Consider the following 22,811-nt stretch of genomic DNA (forward strand, 5'->3'; position numbering starts at 1 on the left):
GGATATCATCTCCAAAAACAGGGGTCACAGTCATTTCAAACACCACAGGAAGTCAACTGCAGCGCTTATAGTGTCGCCAAAAATCACCATGTGTGTTTCTATTCACTCCAGTTGTTTTCGTCCCGCAGGGTGGTTGACAAGATTTCAGCTCAAATTATATTTATGTTGTTGCGGTTAGTAAAATTAAGTGATGATGTGATCAGGGTAATGGTTTGTGAAAGTGTTTATTGACCTACCTGTAAGCCGCCGAGCAGTATGCTCCTCTTGTCAGCTGCTCCTGTGGAGAAACAGAAAAATAATAATGAAAACGTGGAGCTGTATGTTTGAATGTTTACTTAATATTCTGGAAAAGGCACCAGAAGAATTAAAAAAAAGGAACAAATTCCATCTTCCAAAATTGCTGAGCTTAACTGAATGCACTTTTTAATCACGAGCATTTTCTTTAGAAATAAATGACATGCTGATTTGTTGTACAGTGTATCACATCTTATATGCCTTATATGCCACACACACACACACACACACACACACACACACACACACACACACACACACACACACACACACACACACACACACACACACACACACACACACACACACACACACACACACACACACACACACACACCACACACACACACACACACACACACACACACACACACACACACACACACACACACACACACACACACACACACACACACACAACACACACACACACACACACACACACACACACACACACACACACACACACACACACACACACACACACACACACACACACACACACACACACACACACACACACTGAAGTTAATTGGCAGCATGGAGACCACACATCATGAATATCAATTATTGCTAAAGTGGAGCTGTGAAAATTAGCTGGCGGTTCTATTGTGGAAACACAGGCAGGGCTTTAACTGTGCGTTAATGGCAGGCCTAAGCCACCGAGACAATTCTGTCCTTGAGCTTAAAATATTAATTGTAACTGGGTGAGGGCCCAAATGATTGGTTGGCAATATGTGCAATACATTGATGCTTTAGGAGTTTCGCTTCTGAATTAGACGTTTATCATTTGAAACAGCATGCTACATTAAAAAAAATTCAATATATAAATAAATATAGGTATTATATAAATAAAAATATAATATATTACAGTCTATTAACGTCAGGTACAGTCCTTCTTTATTAAATATAGATTATGAAACAGCCATGATTTTCTTTTTGAGGCAAGAACCTGAGCGACATGACTTTATCTGCTATATTAGTTTTACATTTGAAATGGCCTTGTTTATCAGTTTATGTGGTCACGTTTTACTAAGAAGGTTTTCTGAGTAGTTCTGTTGTTTTTTTTCATAATAAATTCACATCACTTCTTTAATCTGTGCGACATTAAAACGCATCTAGTTGTCTGGGGAGTGCATCCATTCTCTTAATCCTACTAATTTTCCATGTAGCCAAAGCCTGATGTAGCTTATTCCTCTGTGTCATAGATCTCCATTATTGGAGAAAAAAAACACATTAATGAGCATCACTTGTTCCTTCATCACAATAAACATGGTGATTGTTATTTAGAGTCAATTCCCAATTTTTTTTTAAAATTAGTTTTACCTTTTAAAAAGACATTACAAAAAAATGTAAACAATGGATTCTGAGCTAATCGTTGCAGAGAGAAGTACTGCGGGATGAACTAACACACTGTTGCTTTTGGCCTCTTTTTATGGTATTATTACGTATTTTCTCTTTTTTATCCACAAGTAAACAAGTCATACCTGGCCATTAGAGCAGCCTTTCAGAAGTTACCTGGCAGAAAAACATTGGCAAGTTTCTGAAGGTCATCCTTACCGAGAGCAAACAGAAAGGTAAGGAAAAAGCTCCGGCGGACAAACATTACCGAATGGTCTGGCTTCAAACGGGCTGGTTCTATTGATTATTGGAGTCTCAATTTGTTCTGGCCTTTTAATTCAATGCAAGTATATTCTCACACAAGAGAATAATAGTCAATATTATGTTTTGCTCAATAGGTTAAAAATGTTTGCTTTCAATCAAGTTGTGAGTTCAACCCATCTCAAGTGTACATACATTAATTTGCCATTAAACCTGGTACTGCTTGTTCCTTAGACTGTCTCACTCACTCGGCCTAATTTCCATCAACGCAGCCATTATAATTATCACCACCATCAATGATATATCGGCTGTGCACACTAATCCTAATTAGCAGTAGGAGGTGGGGCTAATCAGCCAGTCCAGTTATCTTAATTTACCAATGCCGCTGAGGAGGAAATGGAATGAAGGTAATTAAGTCAACAACACCTTAATCACAATATCTTGATGAGAGAATTGAGATAAATCGTTGCTAATTAAGCGTGATTTTAGGTGGAGGGAAAGCAGAACACATGATTTAAATATGAATTGTCTGTACATAAAGGTGAAAACAAATCCAGCAATGATTGCGCCGTGAACAAATGACCTTTTTATGTTTATTAAAGAATCACGAATCTCAACTTATTTCCATTTTGTTCTCTCCTGTTTGCTCCATTTTAACAGCAGCTTGCACAAGACAAGCAAACATCATGCTGCGTGCGGTAGCAGCTGGTGAGGAATGACCAACATAAACAAAAATATTCTCCCTTTTCCTACACTATTTTTGCATAAATCTGGTGTACCAAGGGAGCCTGTTTGCATAAGCAGCTTTCCTTCACAGAGTATTAAAATACTAGAGAAAAAGAGTTCACCCTCTCCGAGAGCTCACGGGGGGACAATTCAAACGTATAGCGATCAATACATTAGCAGCATCTAAACACGTACACTTATTAATTATGCCCAAAGGAATCATCTTGCTTTGGGCATAGCAATTTTCCTAATGTGTTACTGCCCTTTTTGAAAATCGTAACTAATAGCTCTAAAGAGGGCCTATTATGCTCAGGTTCATAATTGTATATTGTGTTTCTACTGGGACATGACTCCATGCTTTAATGTTCAAAAAGGTCTTTATTGTTCTCATACTGCCTGTGCTGCAGCACCTCTTTTCACCCTCTGCCTGAAACCAGAGCCCAGTCTGCTCTGATTGGTTAGCTGGCCGTTTCTGTTGTGATTCAACAGCTTAGAGATGTGTCGGAAATGTTCCGTCTCTTAGTCTATCATGTACAATGTGTTTGGGAGCTACCCCATAGAAGTGCAAGTGTTACATAATGGTTGCGTTTCAGGCAGGGAATTTTAACCTTTGTAAACCATTCACATGCATCAAAACATATGCAACACACTAAGGAAAGGGATAACCCCAAAAGGCACAATAGGGCCTCTTTGGCCGGCTCTGTTGTGATTGGTCAACAACTAAAAAATGTCCCACCCCTAAACTTGTCATCTACAATGTGTTGGAGGGCTAGCCAACATAAGTTACATAGTGATGTCACTATGTTCTAGGAGAAAACAAAGGAGTTAAATTAAGGCGTTTCAGGCAGGCGGGAGTGGATGCAAGAGAAACTCCCTTTGGGATTTAAGCCTTTGCAGACCATTTACATGCACAAAAACCTATGTAACACACTACAGGAGGGGAAGGGAAAACACCCAAAGGCAAACAGGGCCTCTTCAGTAGAGAAAAGGGTGAAGTCAGGGTACTTTTATAATCACATTTGGAAATCAATCAATGAGATGGTATATCCTTTATACAAGACTAACAGTGGTTGAAATGCATACTCACAGGGAAAGGTGTCTGCTATTAAGAGATTCATTTTCAAAGTAGAATTACACTTTTGACTCTGCACAGTGCCTAATACAGCATGTAATTGCTTTAGTATAGCAGTGTGACAGGTACAAAGTGCTAAACCCTACAACCTGTCAGGGGTTTGGGGTAATGTGAGACGTTCCTCATTAGATTCTATGTCAGTCCAAGATTCAGTTTAATTTATTAACGCAAACACTGCCAAAATGGAAAACACTGCTCCTGTTGCTCCTCTTGTTATGCCTAAAGATCTCCTGCAAACTGTGACTGGACATCGTGTTCAATAATGTATGTTGTTTGTAAAGTTCAGACACAAATAAAAACCCAGATTTAAACTTCAACAACACCACCTACACTAAAGCACAACGCTTGCAGAAAGCATTGCTCACACACAGCTTAGCAGAAAGCACAGATCGAATCAGGGCAGAGGATGAACCAACACAGTGGGTGTGGGCAGCTCTGTTTCTGAGGCATTTGAAACATTAGCTTTTTAAATCAATAAAGCTCAGAAACTGCAGTGTGTCAATAAATAATGGATTTCTGAATATGTGCTGGAGTCAAGACAGCCACATGCTTATTAAGAATATTAAGAGTATTAAATATTGTTTTAATTTTGATATAATGACTAAGCACACCCTTAGGATTACAAATGCAACAATAAAGGAAATAAAAACATGCCCAGGCTGGGGCTGCAAAGGCAGATGTCCCTGAAAGCTGAAGGCGTGGAAAACAATTGGAGGGTGAGAGGGAGAAACAATGAGTAGCCAGAAGGTGGAAAATGAAAACAGGGAACATGTCGAAGTAAACGAAGTATTCATAATTGAGTGTTCTTATTCACAGAATACAACACCTGAGGGTTATGTTTTGTGGAGCGATGATTCAAAGAAAGTCAGTGTGGAAAATTGAATAAACTCTATTTACGTATTGAAAGGGTTATGCTGGGTAACATGTTGGTAGTTCTTTCTACGTTTTATTCTTATTGTTCAAGGTACTAATTTAACTGCCAAAATCAGCCCCAAATCCAGCTTGATGAGCTTGTAATGAAACCCCCAGTGGAAAAAATTAACCCTTAAGAATATTGAAATGTGTTTTATAATCATGATCACAATTGTGTCTTAAAACAGGCCCTATTGTGCTTTTGGGGTAATCCCTTTCTTTAGTGTGATATGTTTTTGATGCATGCAACTGGTCTGCAAAGGTTCAAATTCAAAATTCCCTGCCTGAACCGCAATCACTACTGTATGTAACACTCGCACTTCTATGGGGTAGCTCCCAAACACATTGTACATGATAGACTAAGGGGAGGGACATCTCTAAGCGGTAGACCAATCACAACAGAGCAGGTCAGCTAACCAATCAGAGCAAACTGGGCTCTGGTTTCAGACAGAGGGTGAAAAGAGGTGCTGCAGCACAGGCAGCAGGAGAGAAATAAAGAGCTTTTTGAACATTAGAGCATGGAGACATGTCACAGTAGAGGCCTAAAATACCTATATGATCTGAAAATGAGCATAATGCCTCTAACTGTTAAAATGTTGTAATTTAACCCAAACTACAATGATTCTCTAAACAAAGGACTTCTTATCTTTTATGTTCTTAACATCATCTTTTTCAACATCTGTGTAGGAATGCTATTTTAGTGACCACAGCGTTGTCACACCAAAAAAGCAATATAATAATAATAAATGTTCAACAGTGATCTGGTTTTTAAAAGGAAATGTTAGAAGAACTTAATCATTGAATCTGTAAAAACTATATTGGAGTCTTACACTCTCATTTTAATATGTCTGTCCGATTAACTGTCATCTACCCCTCATCAATCAGACTGTGACGGAGCGGGTCACAGAGTGACTGACTCCGCCACTGACAGCCGACACACACACCAAACATTTCGGAGAAAAAGGGGAAGGCGCATCACTTCCGTGTTTTAAATTCCTGAAATGAACCATGCAATTTATTATTTATTGTGTGTTTGTTAATTTGTTAAATGATTATGTTAAGAGGTGGTTGACCTGTTTTATGTTTGGGTTGGATTTTTTATGTTGACAATGTGGTTTGAGGTAATTGCGTCACCTGTTGACGGTAAGCCTGTGGGAGGGGCTATGGGTTCAAAATGGACGGTTTTTGGCCCTGGAGGAGGACTCGGAAGAATGTTGCAATGAAGGCAACAGCTGGGACATGTTCAGGAGATGGTTGCAGAGAAGGCAACACCAGAGCATGTTTACTCTGATGAGTGATGGACGGTTTGATTTGGACATTTATTTATTTTGTTTAAGTTGTGCTGGTTCGTTATTTTTTGTTTTGTTGCTGTTATTAAAGTTTTGGAGCTTAACCCAACCGACTAGGCCAGTGTTGTGAACGGACAAATAGAGACCCGTCACACAGACAATGGTTCTTTTAGTAAGCTGTGCAGAAGAGAGGATCATGACACCAAAATATCTCAAAGTAAAGGAAGTAACATCCTGGCCCGTTCTCAGCTTCTTACTCAGGTCAGGAAGCACTGTAACAGTGTCAGTTCAACAGCATAAATGTGAGAACATACTGTACATTCATTCAAACTAATTACATGTTACTGGTAATGTGTTGGATATGTTGCCCTAACACTGTACAGTATATGCATTCAAGAGTATGAGAGTTCAACTGTGAGGTCCTGGAAAAACCACTCGCCATTTTGAAATCACATCAGAATCCAATTCCCGCCAACTCACGACTGAACAGGTATTTCCCATAAATGTGATTCATATAGGTTATCGTCGTGCCGTCAAATGACAGGCTTACAGCGGAATCAATCACAGCCAACCCTGGCACAGTTATGATAGACTGTCATCATGAGGCGGGAGAGTATGAAATAAAACATTCCGGCATAGCTCAGGTCCCTCACCTTCGTGGTTCCCTCCTGATGTATACTGCTCCTTGTAATCACAGAGGTATGCCTGCTGTGTGGGGCCACAGCGCAGACTCCTCATTACTGTAATTGTGTGTTCCTCCGCTCTGTGCTCTCTGGGGAGCAGCAAGGCAATGTTGCTTATCTCGCTGACATTTCACAACGGCGTGCTCTCTGCAGGGCTGTGTGAGCGAGTATAAGGAGTGATAGGAGAGGTGACAATGGCAGAGCAAGGCTTTCTACTGGCCTAGAGATAGTCATTATCAGAACATTTGATTTTCTAGATATAGATGTGTTTTTCGTTATTGCTATATGTGATTAATAAACTGATAGGAACTAACTTTGTCAATGTAGTTTTACCGCTACTCTGAGAGCATTTATCCAATCAGATTGCATTTGCTCAAACCGATAAGTCTCTAATAAAAAGATAGGGCATGCGTGTATTACAACTCTTTCTCCCCCATTCCGATCCTATAAAACTTGATTTACAGGATTAAACATGTGGTTTTAAACCTGTGGTGTCAGGTTAAATACAAGGTAAAGGTTTTGCTTAAAATAAAAACGCTCTTGTTTTTTAAGTCACACACAAAAGTTTAAATAAATCAACATTGACTTTACTGTAGGTTATACACGGACACGAAAACAGATTACAGGAACGTTTAAACCCAAGAATATATGATAGGGGCCCTTTAAAAACCTACATGCGTTATGTAAAAAAACTAGAGGAACATTGTTTTACCTTAAAGCATGAGACAATACTAGGTTGCTCTTCATGGTCACCGTCTTGTCTCATTCAATAACTTTTCCATAAAACTAACAAATCTAACTTTATATAACCTCAGTGACTTATCGCCCAATGAGTCAAGAGTAACTTTATTATAAAAATCTGCATTTCTGTCGCAGAGAAACAGTAATTTGACAAAAACAAAAGGGACGTTTTTGGAGATGGGTACGATCGTCATGAGGGCTGACTCACGTCTCCTGCAGGGTTGGAAGTGATGTCTAAGCTCTCCCAACCTCACATTTCTCCCTCTAAATACGTCATCATACACTGCATCAATGCACTATCTGGCCCTGGCATGGATGCAGCATTCAGATTTTATTACATCTGACAGGCAGAGGTTTACATAAAAATAGGGCTGAGATTTACACCAGTAGCTTCTCTCAAATACTGGCCATTAATCACAGCACTACACAGGCAGAGCTTCCACCAGCAGAAGCACCCGTCCATAAAACATGTGTCTTCCTTTTGCCTCAGATGATTGAGATATGTTCTTACAAAGGAAAAATAAAGCAGGATGAATTAATGGCACTTGTTCCAAGCACTGTTTATTTCCCCTTATTTTGCCTATGTGTCATGGATACAACTCTCAGTGTATTCAGACAAAACCAGGCTGCAATATCAATACACTCAGGAAACTAGAATTAGTTTAACACAAACTTTAAACTAACCTCTAACCGATAAACAGTGAGTAAAATGTGTCCAATTGGGGATTCGCAAACTAACTTCAGCTTGTTGTTTTACCTGCAGAGACCATATTAGAACCAAAGTGGGATCGATTGGATTGTTTCTACTTTACTCTTTCCCTTAAGAAAAGCTGGATGTGAAACATACGTCATTTGTCATCGACAGCCAAGGCAATTTAAGTTCTCTTGTGATTACTGAATACTTCCCGATGTAAAATGTATGAGCCATTGATTTGCAAGTGGCCGATTTCTATAGTTCTTATTTATTTAAATGACAACAAAATAACAGGTTTTTGAAAACTTGATGGTTGAATGTAAGCTCAGAAATATTTCTTTCTCTGTTGATTTTTCTATAAAATTGTACTCAATAAAAACCACGTTGTGTATGGCTTCACGATTTATAGTTGGGCTGCTGGCAACAAAAACAACGTATTCATAAATAATAATACACATGAAGGATGATGGTGACGCTGTTGGCCAGCAGGTAAACACTTTGCCGTCCCTGCAAGGACTTAGTGTATTTTTGGCTTTCTTTTGGCTTGTATGTGTGAATGTGGCCGTCATTACTCTACGTAATTACCGAGATGACAGGTCCAAGGTCCTTATGCAGCATGAGTAATGTTTTCGGGATAATGCAGCCAACATTGCCCATAAGCCCCAGAGAGCCATGATGACTCTTATCAGAGAACTCATTCCTGCCTCCTCACCTTTAAACAGTTCCCGTTATGTCCATTACCCTTTTCCCTTCCCGGAGACACGGCACAAGGGTCTTTGTTTACATAGCAGGTATTTCCCAGAGAGGCTGCAAAGGATTTCACTTAACAGATGCTGCCAGATCAATGAGTACTGTTCAGCTCTCAGCAGAAGGAAAGAGTGGATCAGTCTAGTAATGAACCAAGAGTCTTTCAGCTAATTGTTCAAGTTTTATGGCCCACAACTTTACCGTTTTGGTTCAGTTTCACCATTCTCATCAGCAACTGCATTCGGCAAAACAACTCTAATAAACGCACTGTACTCTGGCTGCTTAGACCCACTCAAAATGCAAGGACGGGTAGAATCTTGTGAACGCATTGGAGCATTTAGCAGGTAAAGAGATAATCCCCTCAGGAGTTGGTGGTAACGACTCCACTAGAACGCTGCGTTTCTTTATATTGTCTAGATGTGCAACTGTTTGCTAAAACCAAAACTACTCTATCATGCATTGTATGTCAAGCAACTGCAATCTCTAGTAAACATTTGTTGTAGTCATCTATGAAGGACTGAGTAAGTCATAACAAATGTTTGGAAATATGGCAAAAGCCAACCGTATACTTCAAAAAAATAACAGTACCAGTGAATACAATTATCCAGGAGCTGCTGCTCGAAGTTTCTCCAAAAAGAAAAAAATGCAAGCTGAGGGGACAGCAAGCAGAAAAGCACTAACTTAAAGTAGGAACAACTCCTAAATGTACAGTATGTCTGTTATTAAGCTCTTGCCGAATTAGGTAAAACAATGGAAATTGAGCCTATCCCACTGATGGAAGCCCTTGTATTTTTATGAACTGGGTCTCTGACAACATTCTCAAGAAAATGATTCACTCTTTGGACCTCTGGGAAGTGAGATCTCCCGTTGCAATTACCTCTTAACGCGGAGAGAACTAAACGGAGCTCTTCTAGATTATAATTGAAACACCTGCTGTAAATCCTGTTGTTGCTCCCATGCAGGGCTTTAACTTCTCTTTTTGCTGCAGTAATGAAAAAGTGTACTTTAGGGAGAACTGTGACATCACTGTAACCATAAATCACACCAATCAGAGTGATCACAGAGCTACAAACTTGAATCTTTTACATCCAGAGGGCAGGAATCTCAGCGTAATATAAAGTTAATATTTAGCATGTATAGGCCTCATTCCCAATTATGTATAAATCTCACAAATGCTCATTTGACTGCACTTAGTTGCCTGGTCATTTGAATGATAGTTAAGTATTATACGTGTTGATCTTGCCACAATCAAAAGCTTAGTGAATTAATCTAAGACATACTGTAATCGCACAGTTTAACACACATGATTATTACTGACACAACACCAGCCGACCCTGTGATCCACCGCTCTAAATGCTACTGCCTTGTTACAGCATGTATGTGGATTCTTTTACAAATATAGACCATAAGGATGCGTCATGCTCCACCCCAGCACATAACCCCGGGCTGCTAATGTTTGTGCTATTTACTGTAAAGGCTCCCACTGCATGGGACCAAACGTTTCATAACCAATTTCATTTTACCAATCGCTGTTTATGTTCTAAATTGTGATAAACATGATTACTGAGGAAGATGTATGAGAGATAAATGAGAACTCGTTAAACCTAATTTCAAACCGTCATTCTGTTTTCTGTAGCAGCCTGAAAAACAGGCTTTTCCTTTTAATATAACACACTAGAGTTCAAACCAAGGCTACTCTACTACAGAGAGAGCCTTTGCAGGAAAAATCCATACTGGAACGGACCATTTTTTCTTAGCGAAAGAATCAATAAAATAATGTATAATTCAGTATTGTGAGTCAAGTCGTTGGTTTATTTAGTAAGTAGACGTGTAATAAGATTTGTGTAGGGAACCTGAACATCCCGTTGGTGTTCATTTTACATCAGGGCGGCTGTGGCTCAGTGGGGTAGTGCATCTTTGAGCACTTGGAAAAGTGCAATAAAAATCTAAACTATTACATATCTATTCAAACAGCTAGCAGATAGTTTAAAGCTGAATAGAAATATTTAAGACACACATGTGTTGAGTGTGTTGATAGAATGTGGAGCTATACAGCAGCCAGATAAACACATTTATGGCTGTCTGTATGCCAGTGTCTGTATATTTTGTTGGGAGGAAAACAATTACTGTATGAAGACAGAAAGCAGTATAGCTGAGTCAAGGGCTCAGACTTTACCATCATCACAATCTGCAGATTAAAGTTGTTCCCACTCATGGGTTCAGATCTCAGCTATTAAGATATTGAATTGCTGCTGCTCATGTCTCACAGATGCCCAATAGTGATCCTCTAAACCTCTCCACAAACTGTCACACGCAAATTGAAACCGGCCTCTCTCTCTCACGCTCTCCGAGCATCAGGGCTGCTCCTCAGGAGGACGGCGGAGCAGAAGACTCGACTAAAGCCTCATATCCACTCATTTTCCAGCTGAAGATGAGAAGATGAAGGGATTTGTTAAACTCATAGAAATGTTGTTGAAAGTGTGATAATGTCCTCACCTTGTCTTGCCCGGCAAACAGGAATGAAATGAAAGTGGAGGATTTTTGATAACGCCTCAGCCACAGAGCTGATACCTGAAGGATAATGGATTCCATCTTACTGTGAACCACAGTGGCAAAAGCTATCAAAGAACAAATCCGAGGCTCAAGGGAAAACAAATCTTCCTGAAAACCTTCTGACCTGTGTTTGAGAGAGCAAAGTTGGCTGCTAGCCGTTCATTACATATCCAGATTAAAGCAGCTTTACTATTGGCGGAGGAAGGAAACGATCAAGCTGGTCTAGTGCTTCTTTGGCAATAAAGCCGTTACATGAAATGGGATCTCTGGCAGCACCACAGAATACCAAACAAGTTCCCTTTCTATAACGGCTCAGAGGGACTCTATTCCTCAGATGTATAACACCACAAAAAAGACTGCGAGGGGTGCTTCACTGAAGGGGGAGCAGTTCAACACAAAGAAATAAATGAGGAAATTATAGAAGACAATTCTGCTCCAAAAATGTTGTTTTATTACTTTTTTTTTAAGTAACATTTTAAAGTACGATTATTGTAGACACCAATCTGTGGAACAAGGTGTTCTGGATGTTTGAAAAGATTGCACTGCAGCATTTCTACTGGTTTAAATTTATTATTAAGCACAGTCTGATTTCTTTCACCTCTCATATGTTAAATTATCTGCACTGCAAATTGCTCAGAAGGAAAAAGAGATTAAATATAAGGATTAAGTTGCCATGATAAAACAAAAAGCAGAACAAAATGGAACACAGGAGAATGGGACTTAAGTTAAAGATAAACACAAATCATATCAGCAAAGGCACAGCTATGCTTTACAGTAATCCCTTTCCTTGTTATGTCCCATGAGTAAATGTAGGCATTGTAACCCTGATTGAGATGAGAGATTTTTGTGAAAATGGGAGCGAGTGAGTGAGTGAGTGAGTGAGTGAGTGAGTGAATGTCCTTTCTATGCACAAGCTATGCACTGATCAGATTTTAAGGGAACAAAAATGTTAACACCTTTGAACACGAAGACATCTGCATAATAATGGAGCAAACTGGCAAGGACGGGGGTCCTAATTGGTGGAACTGCCGGGGGGGCGGTCCTGCTTGCACATACAAATGACCAAGAATATTTGTTTGGAATGTACAACCCAGAAACATACATGTTACCATTTCATTCCTCCTCAAATGTGTATTTATATGAATGAAATATTCCTTCTCTGTTGCAATTGAATTCCATGCACACACACCTGACAGTGAAATGTGGATAATTATATACGCTGCTGTGCTGATGTGATGTTTGTTTGGCATGGTTTCAGAAAATGTGACTTAAAATATTGTTCCAAGTCTTCAATGTGCATGGACAACTGGCATAGGCGCATGGATATAGAAAATTACGACCATAATGGCCATGTCTTAGCTTGAAATGCTTCAACAACAGGAACCTAGAAGACACTGACGTACATTACATTGCATTTAGCTGACGCTTTTATCCAAAGCGACTTACAATAAGTACATTCGACCAGGAAGACACAACCTTGAAGAAAACAGAATCATATAAGTACATCAGGTTTCATAGAGCCAAACATTTCAAGTGCTACTCAACTGGCTTTACGTACCACAATCTTTGCATGTACTCTTGTAATCTGAAAATCAAATAAAGTATTATTATATTTTATGGCAACCACCATAACATAGCCTATATGCGCCTATATGTTTTAGTCATTAACTGATGTAAATCAAGCAGTACTTAAGATTACAATGTGCACAAACTTCAAACTTGGTAAAAAATAAAATAAAATGCTGATTACTTACCACCAGTAAGAAGAGGTTACCCTGCTGCCAGCAATGTCAATGTGTTTGTTCCCAGGACACCTGTGATTAACAGACATGGTTAGGTTAATCTGCAGTAGCATGCCAACTCCAAGTGCAATATAATTTGGGCTAGAACCTATTATTTTAAGTGCTAGGCTAAATTACGGTAATCCAATGCTGAATGTGAATTATGTTCAAGATTTTTTTTTTAAATGTTGAAGTTAAATGCATCAATCTGGTGCACTTTGAGAGCAAAATTAGGAACTAAATCTGTGTGTGGATACATTTCTGAAAAATACCCATGTGAAACAGTACTGTAAAACAGATGTACTTTTTCATTATGTACCTTACCAAGTTGTTTGTTGTTCTTTCCTGGCTGCTAGTTCAGTGAATTGTGGTCGCACTACACCCCTGCATTCCAGTAGTTATTGCTCCACTAGCCCTTACATAAATCTAGTGTTGTATTATGATTTCTAATTGATATGACGTGCTGGCACTATGACATCTTTTGGTTTGGATCAAAAATGGAAATATGGTGTTTTGGAGTGCATGGCAGCAAGGCGCCGTGCACAGGATAAGCCAAGAAGCTAGCTAGCTAGCCATGAAACATATCAAAATCAATTAACATCAATTAAGCTGACTTCACGGGTCAATATTCACGGTAGGTGTATGATATTACCTCATACCAACAATGTTTCATATTTATAGACCTTGTCAATACATAATCTAGATAGGACTACTTACCACATGCATGGCTATCGTCGTCTCCCTCGTGTGTGCTACGGTCTTCCTCCGTGGTGTGCCTCGCGATAGATTACGACGGCATACGTCTCAAACTAGCAGGTGTCATTAAACCAATGCATTACATTCACGTCAGGTCAAACTAAGTGAATCTTGCTCATTTAAAAGCCATGCTTTTTAGCTGGTATAATTAAATCCAATTAATTTCCCCCCCTTGCATCAACGTAAACAAATCATGTTAATTTAAAATCACATAGACATGTTGGTTCTATTAGATGTAGGTATGTTCAGTTCAAAACATATATATTTGTTATCAAACAAACTCAAAATAGATAGACTGGAGTAACTCAGACCTATAATCATTTTTTTTTTGTAAAATCCGTGGTCCATTAGTCTCAATAATTACAGACACCCAGTGGCGAGCCGTCAGGACCCTATAGGCCCTCTCTGAGGGCCTAAGATATTCTACAAAAATTGTCATATTTTTCATTAGTTTTACCAAAACAGCGTAAACTCGCCTTCAAAATAAAAGCATGCCAAATTACACTAAAGAGCAACTTGCAGGTTAGAGACACCAGAGAATAAATGTGTAGGCAAATGATGTATACACTAGATTTTCAAAAAAATATACATAAATATACACTACAGTGACATCTGGTGTCGTTTTTGTAAGACATTTTTACTTCCGCATAAAAAAAGACCACCCGCGTGTGATGTCACAAGGGGGAGAGCTGCCGGTCTAACTTATGAATAATAGAAGACAGGCCATTTGTCCGTACCCTATAACAGTGGTTCCCAAACGGTGTGCCGCGGCACACTGGTGTGCCGTGAGGCAAGTCCGGGTGTGCCGTGGGATTTTGTGACAACCATACATTATTATTGCAATATACAACTACACAAAAATTATTATTTTTTAATTTACTATATCAGTACTTTGTAGGTTTATATGTACGTAATCTGCGCGATTTGCGCGTCCACATCTCCACGTGCAGTGCTGCATAAACATGGCTGAGTTAGCGATAACTTTCGAGGGGTGGAGGTATGCCCATTACTTTGAGTTCGTCCGAAGAATAGACAGGAATGTGACGGTGAGGTGCAAACTGTGTCCAGGCCAGAAGCTGTTATCCACTGCTGGAAACACCACACCTCAACAAGCACCTGCAAAGAACACATGCTAAGGTGAAGCTAACGCACACGCTATTTGTTGTTTGTTTATATCATGCAGTCTGTTCTTCTTCTCTGTTTTCCGGTTGTTGCCTGTTTTGAATGACAAATACACACTACCGCCGCCTGCTGGTAAGGAAAGTGATTGCCACTCACGCATGCGCAGTTCGTACGTGTTCGACGAGTAAGGTAACGAGTAAAGTAACAAGTTACTTTATGTAGATAGTAACGAAGTAGTGTAATATATTACTTTTTTTTAAAAAAGTAATATGTAATATATTACATTTTTTTAGTAACAACCCCATCTCTGGAGGTGGCGTTCTCTACTCTAATTTACATGAAGAACAACAGGAGGTCACGGCTCTCTGTTGAACAGGACTTGCGAGTGGCCCTCTCCTCAGCGCCCCGACACGCACATGTATCTCACTAATTTGTAAGTCGGCAAAAATATTTACAATAGCACATGTTTCAATGCTGATTGCTGAAATGTTACATTTATAATTTGTAGTTCAGGACCATGGACAATGCAGCTTCCTTGCATTGACAGTTATCTGTGCTGAATTTCTGCTGAGTTTCCTTTGCCTCATTTTTAATGTTGTGACCTGTCTGGTTTAAATGAGTGTGTTGCTGCTTTGATGAAACCTAATTTGATAAAGTTTCAAAATAATTTCTGAAATATTTCGTTAATAAATATTTCATGAGTAATATAGTTGTCTTTGTCACATTTTATTTGGCATTAGTAAATAATTATGCACATTTACAGATATTTTACATGATATGAGTGATAACACGTGCTATAAGGGCTATTTTGCACAATAGGTGTGCCTTGAGATTTTTACTTGTCCTTTGGTGTGCCTTGGGCACAAAAAGTTTGGGAACCACTGCCCTATAACATACAGCAGGAGAGCTATAAACTGGACTGTTCACATTGATAACTGTGAGTAACAGAGTGCTGTGAATCAATAGATTCCTGTTGTACAACAGTGGCATCGATCTTCCTTCAATACAGCAGCAGGAGAGTCTTTCGAGGGAGTCAACAGGAGAGCTCATTAATCTGTTAGGTAAACAGTGATTCGTCTTTCTAATATAAACTATTTTTGTATCCTCCAACGATGGCAAAACACAGAGATGATGGCCTTAGGCCACCCATAAATAGACTTCTTAGAACATTAAGGCTCCAACAGCCAAATGCTCATACTACACAACAATAGCTTGGCACTAAGGAAGGTCAGGTAAACCTAAAGTATTAAAAAAGAAGTATTCTCACAAGTGAAGGTTACATTTCGATGCATGAAATCACTACATTATAGTTTTTTGTTCTTTAATATAAAAACAGATTTAACTGATTTGTAAACGAGGCTATAGTTGATAAGTGAAGACAAAGAGATGTGGAAAAAGAAGAAAACCGCAGTGTGCACTTTGTTATGATTGTTGATGACATTGCTGTATATAAAATATCTGTTCGATTGGGCACATCCCTACGGTGGCCAACAGGTGCAAACGCACTACAACGGCCAAAAAACATTTCCTTTGCGAGAGACACGCTGCACTTTCAACGTTATAATCCCCGAACGTCAACAAGCATGCCAGTCCCAGCTGGGTGCATCACTTTTTAGTGTTCTCGTTTCCGTTGTGTGCCTTTTATTTTATTTTATTCACAGTGTTTTGTATTTGCGGATTTTTTTTTTTAATTCGCAGCTCTTTCTGTAAATACTCTGCACGTTTCTTCAGGTTGGGGAATTTATTCTCATTTGCATGTGTTTGGGTACATTTTTGTATAATATTTGCATGGTTTTTGAACATACAGCTGATGGAAACGTTTTGGGCCATTTGCATCTGTAAACCAGCTAATGTGAGTAATGTTTAAATGTCAGAGCATGGTTAGGGGTAGTGCTGCGTACCGGTAAGCCGAACCGGTACTGGACTTGTAAAAAGTTTCGGTTCAAGTCCGGTTAAAACCGGAACGTCGGGAACCGGTACTTGGACTCTCAAAAAAAACTAGCTCTTACGTATATTCTGGTGTCTGTGGTTATTTAAACATTCCCTGATAAACGTTATTCAGCGTCAATAAATGAGTGCTAATCCCAGTGTGCTCAGTGTACAACATCACATGTAATTTCACCTTCGATTCACGGGTTGAAAACGTAGCATTTCGCCACATGCTAATGCTAACCGAAAGTGAAGAATTTTCTGAATAAAAGTATTAAGTTAATAGTGTGAACTTCCGTTTTTTTCAGAATAAAACTGATTTAAATTAAATAGTGTATTTAATTCAAAATTACGCCATATCAACATTGATTTTAATTTCTAACAGTATGTATGTACATCACTATGTATGTAGTATGTACTGTATAATGTACACATGTAAAGTTGTAGAAAATACATGGTGTACAGACAGTACAGTACACTGACTGTACAGTCACTACAATGTAGTCTATACTGTATAGTAGGTGTGTAACAGTGTAATGCATATAGTCTACTCTCCACTCTACCTTTCAGCAACGTTTTAGGGATTTAGGCTCAGTCAGCTCAGGGACTGTTTGGTTACTTTAGTTTGGTAAATTAAATAAATGTTTGAACTTTGTAGTAGTTCACTGTAGTTGCTGTCATAAGTCATTTGTAGACTAAGTGGCAAAAAGTGTTTTTTTTACATTTGTATACTTTGTAGAGAAATGTAGACACAAGTTGGAAGGGAGCACAATCAACCTGATGAGTTTGAATTGGAGTTGATTATGAGTTAATTTTCAATTGATAATTAGCTCACAATAAGTTCACTTTAGTTACTCACACAACTTGACACAAGCCATGGGCTCAGGTCCGGACTTATAAGTGAACCTCTGGACTTGAGTCCGGACCTGAACCTGAATGTGAGTCCAGGTACGCAGCACTAGTTAGGGGGCAATGTCCTCCAACAGCTTTCAAAAGGGAAATGTATTGACAGCAGCGTCTTTGAGACTGTGAGACATGTGTTTGTTTATTTGATCACTGCACACTTTAAAGAATAAATATAAATAACAGCTTTGATTAAATTAAATGTATTATTTCTCTAAGAGTTACAGGCAATTATGATACTTTAAATAAAAGGAACAAGTGTTAGCAATTATTGGCCGGGTGTCATAACATATTTATATTTCATCGGATAATGTTACATAACAAAGCTTGACTGGAGGCTCCACTTTACAGAACAAAAGTGTATAAGTGTGTAAAGAGTCCCGAAGTTGAATAATGCCTGATCAAGAGGAACTGTACACTGAAAGTTGTTAGGATTACTCAAAACACATTATCCCCTTAAATTAAAGACGTGTCAATAGAGGAGCAACAGCGTATCTGCTGCAACATTAACAAAAGCTTTTATTTAAGCAAAAAGGTTTGAATTTGATTAATTAAATCCAAATTGTGCTTCTTTTTGTTTGGTTCACCCAATAAGTGCAACATAATAAGTGTGATACGTGTAAAGATACGTGTTGGTAGTTACAAACTCCTCCATTGGCATCCTTTTTTTATAAATGTAAATTAATATAAATCTTCTGATATTTGGCTATCATTATTCTGTTGTGTTGACCAGAGATTACATATATCAAAGTCTTAACATCTTTAGGTTTTGTGTCAAAAGGTGGTTCTCTTAATAATTTACTATTGATAAAACGACTTCAGCATATAAAAAGGTAAACAAGTAATAGATCATAACCTTGAACTAAGGAGAGAGTAAATGGCTATGGTGCTGTACAATGTCTGTCACATTCACACAAGAACAGGAGAGCATGTTTGGACATTCAGTAAAAGGTGATGGAGCGGAAACCCAGTGTGCAGTAAGGTCATGTTAGTGGCTGCACCCTGCTGGGCCTCCAGGACACCGAAGACCAGAGGTTGGACCTCTGACTGTGCTGGTAGCCGACAGGGTGCAGACAGACACACTATTATTTATTTTCTGATGTGACAAACCAGCAGCCAGGAAATATCCGCTGTAGCCTGCATGCTGTATGAAGGGATGAAACATATCCATGTCATCATTTCACATCCCTCTACTGAAAGTCTGACATAATAATAATCAAATTATACGCATGACAGTCGATCACTTAAAACTGTTCACACAGGAGCCCCCAAGCACTACAACATCCTGCCACCAGCTGTCATGTGCCTTGCTCAGAGACACTACAATCTGATGGCAAATTCTCCATCACATTTCCCTGCTCTGGTTCCTCCAAAGAAAGGATTCAAACCAGAAGCACTCCAACCAAAAGCTTATCCCTTCAACCACCAGATAGCCTCTTTCATTGGATATGGTGATACCTCACATGTAGGAAGAAGAATATAAAGAAGAATGCTCTGTGATGTATTTATAAGATTATTTGCAATGATCCGAGTTTTGGACACACTGCTGCCATAGAGAACTACTGCAGTAAAATACAGCAAAGAAGAAAATACTAATTGGTGCTTTAATCAGCATTGTCTCTGCATGTTAAAGCAATTAAAATCAAAGCATGTTCCTATATTTAATACATTATGTGTGGATTGTTAATTGGAAATGGAGATTAAGCATTTCCTAGCACAGGCTGATCACACATCAAATGGTTAATTAGGTTGCTGTAGTTAAAGTAGTCTTATTACCCAAAGTCATAAATAACATTCCTTTGCAAGCAATTTGCATAATTGTTTTGATAAATGTACTGTTGACGCAGTTTTCTCTTATCTCCTTTGTCAGGTGCACATGCTCACCCAAATGAGATGTATCGATTATATATTTCAATAAAAAAATCAACACTTGTCCAGTTGTGCGATTGCTTTCGACCACGCGGAACATCGCGAGATTGCTCTCACAGGGCAAACACAATTATGACTAAATGATTCCTTTAGAAAGTTATTTTCTCTTACCTTTTTCGGAGAATTATGAGAGGAGCTCGTTCTGGACGCGCTTCCTTGATGGTGCTCTGGATGATAAACGCCACAAATGGTACGGGAGGCGTTTTAATTTAGAAAAAGCTGAAGGGAGGGAATGTCTAATTGTCGCATTGGTGGAATAGCGTTTTTTATTTAGGTTGTTGGTTTGTTTAAAAGCGGATGTGTCCCTGTTCAGCAGCCTGCTGGAGGCAGCACAGAGGAGATGTGAGTTCAGGCAGATCCTCCGCACATATCTGCCCGCATCTGAAGCTCTAATCTCTCCTTCCCTTTCTTTTAAATCGAACATGCTGACAGTGTCATGTGACCATTCCCCACCGTCCAATGCGCTTCCTACAACTCCTCCATCCACACACCCCAAATAATGCTGCAGCTTTACTATGCTGCTTTTAACCGCTGGAGAAAAACACACACCGTGCGTAAAACTGGCTACTGTGAATGCAATGCAAGCAATACGTTTGGAATACATATGATAAATGAACTACAAAAGGTGGTATGAAGTGTAGTTTCGATCCACCTGCTGCAAAGATATAGGGGGCAGTGTTTCACCTATGTTACTGGGGCAATACAATCTAATGGTCAGAATGATCAGGGGCCTCATTTATAAAGGGATATACGCTCAAAAGATGGCGTACGCCAGTTTCTACGCAATGTTTGCGATTTATAAAATACTAACTTGACGGGAAAATGTGCGGTCCTCCACGCAAACTCTAACCCATGCGTACGCACTAAGCACAAAAACGGGAGAGACGAGAAACTGCGACACCGTTGGCATGTGGAAATAATACCATAAATAAAATGTTACCTCTCATTTGTCATTTATCATATATGAAGAATTCATTTTCAAACATTCATTAAAGCCAATCTTAAAATGATTAAACAAACGCCTGTTTGCGACTCCTCAGTGCACACAAAAACGTAACTTGGATAAATAAATAAATACGGATATGTTATTGAAAACCACCTCGAATATGTTGTGTTAATGTTATGAAATGTTTTCTCATAAATGATGCGGCAAGCAGGAGGACAGAATTACGTCTAAACTGACGCCGTTTTGCATTTATATAGGTTGTAGATACGAGCATGGTTTTATATACTATCATGTTTAATCGTGTTTTATGCCGTTTGCCAAGACTTGATAAGTCGCTCGTAAAACACAGGATGTATGGAAACTAAGAACACCATATGTGGTAAATTGTACAGCTGATATAACACAACACATTAGTTGTATTTCCTTTAACTGGTGGATAAAGGATCTGATCGACAACTGGAACACAAACCACCAAATACAAAAACATAATTCAGATCCAGTCGTCATGACTCCACTCCGGAGGGATTCCCCGATCATTTCTTACAGTTTCTCATCAAGGGGTTGTCTCCTGTCCCCGGTACAAACACACTGCCTGAGGAAGGCTATGTGTATTGTTTTTGTCATTAACCTTTTTCGGGCCATTTATTTATTTATTTTGGTGACGATCCGACCTCCATGCTGCTACTCTGTTCAAACTGCATCCACCAAACAATATGATTTATCTCGACCTCCCCAAAATAACCAAAATCTGACACGGTGTGAGATGTCTTTTTTTAGCTGTTCTGTCGTCATTTCCTGCGATCTTCTTCATAAAGTCAGTCAGAATGAATGAATGAATGGGCGTTTCTTTGACTATTTATAGGCAAATATGGGCGTTACGTGAAGCCCGCAAAAGCTGCACCGCATTTCGAGTCGGTTGTGATTTATAAAGGGAAACCGGTGTAGGACGTGCTGTACGCACTTTCCTCGCCGGTGCGCAATGTTTGGTGAATCGGAAAATGTCGGAACATTTCTGTACCTATTTTTTGGATTTCTACTACGTAAGCAACCTTCCCACGTGAATCCTACGCACGGCGTTATAAATGAGGCCCCAGGTATTATTAAAACCAACAATAGCTTGGTAGTTGTTTGGTATATTCATTGTGTTGAACATTTTGGACTGTTCTAATATATTCTTTAAACCTTTTATTGTATACTGAATCTATAGTTATATACATACATATATTTTGTTCATATATTTAATGTAGGCCATATAGTTTCCACTCCTGTCTAATCTGGCCTGCCTGTCCGTTCATTTCACACAGCAGTGGAAACTCTGAGAGCTAATTATATTATAGATTATATTTCATAATCTCCACATGGAGCTAAACCATGTGTGTGTTGACTGTGGCACTGAGGGATGTATGGTCCATGTATGTTTATGGTTTGGTAGTTTGTATTGGCTTGCGTCCAATGTGATAAGAGATGAGGGAATGACTTGTGTTTTTACTTTTGCTGACATAGAGGGAAGTGTGTCACTGCGGGGTGATAGTGAGCTGTGACCTTTCTCATGCCAGAGTTTTTATCGTGTTACGAAGTTTAAGTTATCTGCTAACTGCTAACGGATGATCGGTCGATCTGCCGCAGTAGCTGCGCACTTCCAATCCCAGCAAACCAGAGTTTGTACAGAGTTGGTTAACTAGTGGTTTTTTAAATGTATTTAGGTGTGACGGAGCTGGGGATACTTTTTTAGAGATGTGTCTGTTGTCTGTGTTGTTTAAGAATGTGTGTCATAATGGATCCCATGTCTTATATCTGCAAACCAAATCTACGTAGGGGTACCAATATATTACTTAACCTGAAACTGAACAACCCTCCAGCTGATGGTCAGCATGAGGCTAGGGTGCAAGTTGTTTACTTGTTTCTGCCGCTTGAGATGAATTCAAACCAAAATACCAAAACTTGCAGCAATCATGGAATAAACATTGATGGGCTGGGACTACTAAATGAACCTGCTAATTGTAATAACCATCCCACATACCACAATATACTGTATAGACAACAGTCAACACTGGACCCTCTTCACATACGGT

General features: G+C 39.2%; 1 protein-coding gene across 5 annotated transcripts in view; it reads right to left on the reverse strand.

The window, feature by feature from the left end:
* Window positions 1-20,198, reverse strand: part of si:dkey-166d12.2 (rap1 GTPase-activating protein 1) — a 145,392-nt gene extending 125,194 nt beyond the window's left edge. For 2 of the 5 annotated variants that reach the window (XM_034205683.1, XM_034205680.1), the window contains exons 1-2: window positions 19,905-20,198; window positions 237-277 (exon numbers count right to left, since the gene is read on the reverse strand). The gene's annotated coding sequence lies outside the window, so the exon portion shown is untranslated. Of the gene's footprint in view, window positions 1-236; window positions 278-13,127; window positions 13,188-19,904 lie in introns of all 5 variants that reach the window. The other 3 variants (XM_034205682.1, XM_034205686.1, XM_034205687.1) reach the window with 3 other exon arrangements.
* Window positions 20,199-22,811: the final 2,613 nt, after the last annotated feature.

The sequence above is a fragment of the Gymnodraco acuticeps genome, unplaced genomic scaffold (genome assembly GCF_902827175.1).
Source record: "Gymnodraco acuticeps unplaced genomic scaffold, fGymAcu1.1, whole genome shotgun sequence".
Taxonomy (NCBI): domain Eukaryota; kingdom Metazoa; phylum Chordata; class Actinopteri; order Perciformes; family Bathydraconidae; genus Gymnodraco; species Gymnodraco acuticeps.